Here is an 8,704-nt window from a genome sequence, read left to right on the forward strand (position 1 = left end):
AGCCTGTACTTTTATAGGGGCATCCTTGTCCAGTCTGGGAGGTAGCTTTCTGCAGAAATCACTCCAGAGACCTTGCTCATGACACTGTCTTGATGGGAATAAATCAGACTTTGCAAAATAAAGAGAAATAGTCTCTCGTCATTACTGCACTTTCTCATTCTAAGGGCACCAGGAAATTTCCTTACCATTCATCCCCGTTTGGTCACAACCAGCTTTCCTAAATTCTTCGGTCAAGCTGTTTCAGCAGAAGGAGCCTGAGCAGAGGATGCAGGCATGGTGCCCCCCACGCAGTGCTGTGCTTCCTCTGCAGGACCCACAAAGTTAGCAAAATCCCCTTCTAGCCCTGTTTTCCAACACCAGTCTACAAAGCCCCAGTACATCATATGCGTGAAGGTTTATCCCCAAGGTCCTGCCAACTCTGCTGTTCACTTACTGAAACCACTACCTGTTTTTATCCTCCAAAATCTTCTCTTGAATTGCGGACTCCAAAGGAATGAGGTCAGACACCTTGGTGTGCTGGGTGTGGTACTGGAGCAGAAGCTGCTGCATGATTCCATGTTGGTGAAAGGTGATCCTGCTTGCAGGACCATTGTGCATTGAGACATTAGTGATCCATGCAATGGTTAATAGTGAGCGTAGCCATGTCCCATGGCCACAGGATAAACTCAGACAGCTCACTGTTAGAGGAACCAGCAGGCAGTTCCCATGTTGTACTCAACACCACCTCCACAGCCTTGCATCTCTCTAAAAGTTCACTTTATGTCTAAAGGATTATACATGCACAATCAATCCTTTATATCACTTAGCTGTGATTTTCCAAGTTTAGCATGCTATTAGTCATTAAGCAAGGATCTGTTGCAGCAAGGAATCTCTCAGCCTCGAGAAGTAACCTTGAGAGGCATCCGTACTCAAGAGGAGATCCTGGTGTACAGCTCACTGTCTTTCAGGAGAGCTTAACTGGTCCTAGGCTGTCCGCTACTTATAGAGTATGGTGATTGACTCACAGTTGTATTTGCATACCAGCAAGACCCCTGGGTCACTGTCACAGGCAGCCCTTGGCAAGCGTGTTGCCATCTGTCCCTCAAAGTCCAGCATAAAGCCAATGGAGCCATCTCAACCTGCACTGGTGGTTGTGGCTTAAGCAGAGTGAGATGGGGGAGCACACCACCACCAAGACTGACAGCTGTTTCAGCAGCTTTGTGGCTTTTGTATGATTGCCCAGCAGCACTGGCTTTCTGGTACCACTGGGTCAATCAGATGGAAAAATTAATCCAAGGAGGACTCTTAGGCCTCTTCCACTGTACACTCACTGAAGCAGCAGCTTCCCTCCTCCCTTCAGTCATTGGCCTAACAACTTATAAGGCCAGGGGTCTTCACAGTTCTTGAGATCAAGCCTACCTTGGATTAATGAAGATCAGCTCTCCAGTAATCTTCAAATTAAGGCTTTTCTCTCTTCGGGACTGTGCATGTCGTCCTTCTGTCTTCCAAGCTGCTTGCAGCCTCTGTGCTGTGGGAGATGCTGGCAGACAGACACTTCACAAGAAATCTGTTATCCATGGGAAATATCAGAGTGAAAGAAAGTTTAGCAAGACTATAGTCAGCCTCACTATATCAGCAGGGTCAAACATGCACTGTTGCAGGAGAGAAAGAATTATAAGTCCGGGTCTTCTTGCTTGGGTACTGTAGCTCTTGTTAGCAAGGACTGTACCCTGCATGCCTTGCTGTTTTCCCTCTGCTTCTGCGTCCTGCTAATACTTACTTTATACCAAGATACGCTTAAGTCTATTTGTGACTGCACAAAACGTGGGAGATGTGCTCAAAAGGGCTTCTTTCTCCCTGAAATACAGCTTCACAAAGCCTAGAAATGGCAACAGTAAAGCTGATTTGACTTGCAATAGCTCACCGGCTACCACCTCTCCGGTTGCCTGAAAACTCTTAGTATTAAGTTGCCTATTATGATTTCTTTGAGGTGACCGCTTTCTTAATGAAAGAAAAAGAATTTATGGTCTGTAGAATATGCAGTTTTGTGATGGGGAGAGAAACTGTAATGAACTACAAAGCCAGAGTCTGAAGTCTGCATATAATTAGTAGAAGTACCTTAGAAGCCAGAAAATGAGATGTCTGTATGTTTTCGATGTGACAGTATCTCAGCTATATTCACATCTGCCTTAGAAAACAGATCTTTCAGTCTATGGTGATAAAAAAAATACAGATATCAGATTACACTCTGAAATTAAATTTCTCAGGAGCTGTCACTTGTATCACCAAAATATTTAAAAAAGGATATTTTTTATGCAATGAAAGCAGGATAAAAGAATAAGAAGAAAAGCACCTGAAATGAACTTGAGAAGAACAGATCATTGTATCTATCTACAACAACTTTTATGTATTGTATTGTCCTCTGTAATGAGAAAAAAGAAATTGCATTTAACCAATCCTGTAATGTACTATCCATGTACTTTCTACATCTTGCCACATGAGTGCAGTGTTGAATAAACACTGTACCTTGTTCCCGAATTAAGTTAGACGTGGTGTTGTATTTCACCGTAACCAGGATAGAGCTGCTGGAACAAAAAGCAAACAAACTTCACAAAATATGCAATTGTAATAAAATAGAGTTGTGTTTAACCTCATTCAGTATTAATAATTGCTAGGAACTATGATCCACAGAAAAAATATTGTTCAGGGTAAATAGTGCTGATAAATTTAACACTTCAATGAGGTTTATTCTAATTTCTCTCCATACATCTCAGTTAGATATACAATTTTTGTAAAATGTCATATAAATTTGCATCTTTTTTAACCATAAAAAATAATTGCAAATGTGATTCTGCATGATCTTCTCTGAGACAGAATGTTATACTAAATAAGCTGATTTGCCTTCATGCTATCAGAAAGATGGCAAGAAATTTTGAAATTATAGTGTTGTCCACAGTGTCTGAGGTGGTTAGCGAAGACTTCAAGTGTGGTATATCATGAGAGAGAAATGTATGATATGCCTACGAAAGACGCATATCACATATTTCTTCCATATATAATTCACAAAGGACAGGATGATCTTGTAAAGGAATAGACACAACCCAAGACATGACCAGTATCCTATACCTCTGATATGATTATTAGGTGAGGGAACCTCTGCAGGTCATGGGGGTCAGATTCAGTGATCTAAAGTTAAAGGAGTATTTTAGGCTTACCATGAAAGCATCTGCAATTCTACAGACAACCATTAACAATACAAGTATTTAGTCTCTTCCTGAAACTTGATTTGTTTATTATTATAATGTTTTTATAGTGTGCCCCAATCTGATACTCTGCCTTTACATTTGCTTTCAAAATGAAATCAGACCATAAAGGAATAGTTAGTGTCTAAAAATGTTATTTAGAGTAAGGTAAACTACTAAGCAAAAACCAAAACTGAGTGAGTTTCTGAGTTGCTTACTGCCATTATCTATACTTAACAACAGGTTATACGCACATTCTCACAGTTTTATACATAATGCTTAGAAAATATGTAAAGAAGATGTGGTACTGCTTAGTCACTTTAGACATTGAACCCACATACAAGACACCACCTATATGCTACTTTACCAGTTTGTCAATGAAGAACAGTGGAAAGACTGGGCAATACTTGAAAAGTATAAATTAAAAGGATTATCTATATTTCTGGATAACTACAAATGCTGATGCTTGTTCTGGAGTGTTTTCACAAAAGCTGCAGGAATCCATCAGTAAAATTTGGTTAAAATATAGCAGTCTTCAGTTTCTTCCAACTACAACTCTTCTGTACATCTGCCTTGACTCTACATTTAAGGAAAAAACACAATTGTTTCCAAATAGAGAATTTAGAAAAGTCAGAGCAAATATATAAATAATAAATGTTTTTCTTAATGTTAATTTCACAGAATCATAGGATAGTTCAGGTTGAAACGGCCTCTGGAGGTCTGTTGCATCTATACCTCCACGCTTAAAGCAAGGGCAACTAGAAAGGCTTTTTCAGGGCCCTGTTCAGTTGGGTTTTGAGTATATTTGAGGGTGGAGGCTCCCCATCCTCTCCAGACAACTTGTTCCAGTTCTGCCAAGCTGCTTTCCACTCAGCTGGCCCCAAGGCTGTGCTGGTGTGGGGAATTCATTTCTCCCCAGATGCAGCACTTTGCATGAAGTTCCTGCCAGCCTACTTCTCCAGCCTATCAAGGGTCCTTGCACCTGGTGTATCCATTCGGTATACTAACCACTCCTCCAAATTCTGAGTTGTTTGCAAACTTCCTGAGGAAGGACTCTGCCTCACCAACTAGGTCATTAGTGAAGATGTTAAACAGTACCCTGGGGTATACCACAGGTGACTGGCCTCCGAGGTGGACTTCATGCCTAAGGTGGACTGATTACAACCCTCTAAGCCTGGCACCAGTTTTAAACCCACCTCACTGGCCACTTACCTAGTCCATATTTAATCAGTTTGTCAGTAAGTATGCAATTGAAGACTGTAGAAAAGTCAAGATAAATAGCATTCTCTCTGCTTTCCTGTGATGTACTGTGCCAGTAATATCATTATAAAACACTATCAGATTGGTCAGACATGATTTACCCCTCATGAATCCATGCTAACTATTCACAGTCAACATTGTGTCCTCAATATAGCGTAGAAAAGATTTTTAGTACTATTTGTTTAAGATTCTCTAGGATTTAGGTGAAGAAGTACTTCCCACGATCCTTCTTCCCATCTCACTTGAAGATAGGAGTGGCATTTGCTCCCTTCCAGTCCTCAGGTTTTCAGAGATAACCCAGAGTGGTCTTGCACTGACATTGGCCAGTGCGCTCAGCACTTGTGGTTGTACACAGTGTTATGTCCAAAGGGCTTGTTTACATCCAGTTCGTTTAAATATTCCCCAACTGGATCCTTCCCTACAGATGACAAGTTTTCATTCTGCCTCATTGAAAATCACCGTTGAAATCAAGGCAACTAAAGAAAAGGAGGAAAGAAATGTGTTCTCTAGAGAACTAAAAGAGCACATCTTTTGTGATCTCAAGTTCGAGACATCATCCTTCTGTCATTCTTGGAAACACCAAAAATTATGTAACCCAGAATGAGTGAAAAACAACTGCAGTAACATTCTGTCTAAGAACTCTAGGGTTTGAGAAATGTTAAAAGACAGTAAATGACATCAGAACAGAAATAACTTCCATTTATACACTGCTGTTTTTCACTTTTTAATATGTGTTTTTAAGAACTGAGTTTTCTCAAAAAATGGCAGACCCTGCAGCAGCGATCAGTGTAGGCATTATTAAGTCATTAGTCTTCTGTTGTATACAGAAACACATGGAGGCTTAAATAAGTACCCACAGTTTTGAGTAGTAGAAATCTTCCCTGTAGACTAGAACAGAATTATTTAATTACAGTTTGGAAGTACTGGGAGCAAAAGATAGGTGACAGTAGACCCAGATTAATCCTATATATGTCTTCAGCATACCATGTAAACAGGATGCAAAGTAAGATAAAGTTGACTTGCTTTTAACATGCTCATGTTGAAGGGTTCTTAGAATATTAAAAAACTCTACAGTTTCCAAGAAAAAAAAATGTTTGATAGATTGACACGTCAGTTTATTTCAGTAAGTTGCTAAATACACTCAGTTTGGTATCTTCCTGCATTTGAGGGACAAAGACCTCGATGTGAAGAAAAAGAGGAATTTCTCATACAAATAATATATAGAATCACAGAATGGTTTGAGTTGGAAGGGACCTTTAAAGGTCATCTAGGCCAACTCCCTTGAAATGAATAGATATATCTTCAATGAGATCGGGTTGCTCAGAGCCCTGTCCAATATGTTCTGGTTAATAAAAATACAATAGTAAGTCCCTGGATTTTAGATAAGAAACTCTTGGTTCAAAACAGGAGTATTTTTGACCTGACATCCCCAGAATCTGAAAATCCTGTCTTTCACATATGATTTTACATTTTCAATCACTTTTACTGAAAACGTTTTGGATGGGCTTCCTCCAGAGTCATAGAACCATAGAGGCATTAGGTTGGAAGGGAGCTACTGGGTCATCGAGTCCAACCATAATGATATTATTTGTGATCAAACTTTTCCCCAGTGTAAATTTGGAATTATGCTGGACATAGAAATAAGTTTATATGTCTGATCATTTTTTCTAGTACAGTCCATTGGCTATGTTTCAGTTTTGTTCTAGCTTGAGAGACTCTGAGTTATGTTTCCTGCAAATTATTTGCAAATTAACTGGCTGATGTTTGCTGTGTGCTCAATATTATTCATGCAGTAGCATGCAGTACCAGGAAATGCTTTCGTTCATCTTATTGCTGCAAATGCTGACATTTTGTAGATCAGTATCTTGTTACCTAAAAGAAAAATAAAATAAAAAAACCCTAAAAACCAGGGCACCGATTTTAGGCAGTGTTTTTCCTTGTTACTTTCCATGCCATCATTCTCTGTCTCCCTATATCTTATTTACGCAAGTAATGCTTAGGAAATAGGCTGTTTTCATCACTCATTAGTGATGAAAGTAAACAGTAAAAAATTAGGCAACACTTGGCACAACAAAATAAATTATAATGAATATATTAACAGGCTTTTACAAGAACTTTGGCTGAAAAGCTTTACAACACAAATAATTTAGAAACTAATAATTATATTAAAACTAATTTTATAGTAATTTTGTTGATTTTTTTCAATATGACTGTTTACTAAAGGCTATTGGCTTTAAGGGTAATTGAATATGAGATACTAATTTGAATTAGAAGAAAATTTTGAAGATATATCCAGTGGTGGACTGGACCTAGCATTGTAACTGTAGTGATACAGTTATTAGCAGAGTCCACAGCTCGTGAAATACATCAACTCTAATGGTAAAGTTTGGAAAGTTAAAAAAAAAAAAAATAGAATCATAGAATCACCAGGTTGGAAAGGACCCACTGGATCATCAAGTCCAACCATTCCTAACACTCCCCTAAACCATGTCCCTAAGCACTTCATCCGTCCGTTCCTTAAACACCTCCAGGGAAGGCAACTTGACCACCACCCTGGGCAGCCTGTTCCAGTGCCCGATGACTCTTTCCGTGAAGAATTTTTTTCTGATATCCAGCCTGAACCTCCCCTGGCAAAGCTTCAGGCCATTCCCCCTTGTCCTGTCCTCTGTCACTTGGGAGAAGAGGCCAGCTCCCTCCTCTCCACAACCTCCTTTCAGGTAGTTGTAGAGAGCAATAAGGCCTCCCCTCATCCTCCTCTTCTCCAGGATAAACAACCCCAGTTGTCCCAGCTGGTCCTCATAAGACTTGTTCTCCAGCCCCCTCACCAGCTTCGTTGCTCTCCTCTGGACACGCTCCAGAGCTTCAACATCCTTCTTGTGGTGAGGGGCCCAGAACTGAACACAGTACTCAAGGTGCGGTCTCACCAGTGCTGAGTACAGAGGGAGAATCACCTCCCTGGACCTGCTGGTCACACCGTTTCTGATACAAGCCAAGATGCCATTGGCCTTCTTGGCCACCTGGGCACACTGCTGGCTCATGTTCAGTCGGCTGTCAACCAACACCCCCAGGTCCTTCTCCTCTGTACAGCTCTCCAGCCACTCTTCCCCCAGTCTGTAGCAGTGCATGGGGTTGTTGTGCCCCAAGTGCAGGACCCGGCATTTGGCCTTGTTAAACCTCATCCCATTGGTCTCAGCCCAGCGGTCCAGCCTGTTCAGATCCCTTTGCAGAGCAAAGCAAGAAGGAAGAGAGAGAGACAAGAGTGACAGAAAGGGAGATATAGGATGTAGGCATCGATCCTTCACCAACAAGGAGAGAGAAGAAAGATGATATGGGAGTGACAGGGTGAGGAATAGACAGAGACGGAGAAAGAATGGAAAATGCTTCCCAGTGGCCATCTAGGGAGAGAAGAGGGGAGGCTCCCCAGGTGAGTGTTCTCCCCTGATTTTTCCTTCTCCAAAGGAGCAGGTAATCCTCCTTAATAGTACTTCTACCCCAGTAATTTGACGTTTTTCATCAGGATCTGCACAAATTCCCTGTTGGCTGTTCCTGCTTTTGATGCTGTTATTGCTGATGGGACCACATGCTGATCAGAGGAGGTGCTGTGCAGCTGGTTCGTTGCTGAGATTTCTGCCAACACTAGACTTCAGGATACAATAAACTAAAACCTCTAGTTATTACTGAAGCGCACTGCTGGTCTGGATTTAGAAAGACTCTTCAGATCCAGAAATGTTCAGTGACAGTCAATTACAATCTAAACAACAATAAAGTTTAAAATAAACCATAAAGGCTAAGATTGATGGTCAGCTGCAACGTGGATGGATCCTTAGTATTTACGTGACTCCATCTACCTAGATTGTATTAATTACACTTAGTTTAAGAGTGTTACTTTTTTGTAGCTGCTGATGGCATATGTTATTATTTAGCAATTCTACAGTACTGTTGGTGTAGTGCATTGTCATGTTCATACCTTCGGACAGTTAAAATAAAAAACTCTTCTGTGCTATGGCTGTTTGGACTACAAACACTTCACTTAAACCTGGAATGGTACCTTGTGACTCATGAAAAATAAAGCCTGTAAGGACAGTTTATATTATATAGCAGTCTATGTCTTGCATTGTTACAAAAATATCCATCTGTATCCATCTGCTCCTTACAAAAATATGCACCTTCTGCAGCATCACCAGATCTTTACTCAGTGTAACCTGTGAACAACTGTATTTAAA

Source organism: Cuculus canorus, chromosome Z (genome assembly GCF_017976375.1).
Source record: "Cuculus canorus isolate bCucCan1 chromosome Z, bCucCan1.pri, whole genome shotgun sequence".
Taxonomy (NCBI): domain Eukaryota; kingdom Metazoa; phylum Chordata; class Aves; order Cuculiformes; family Cuculidae; genus Cuculus; species Cuculus canorus.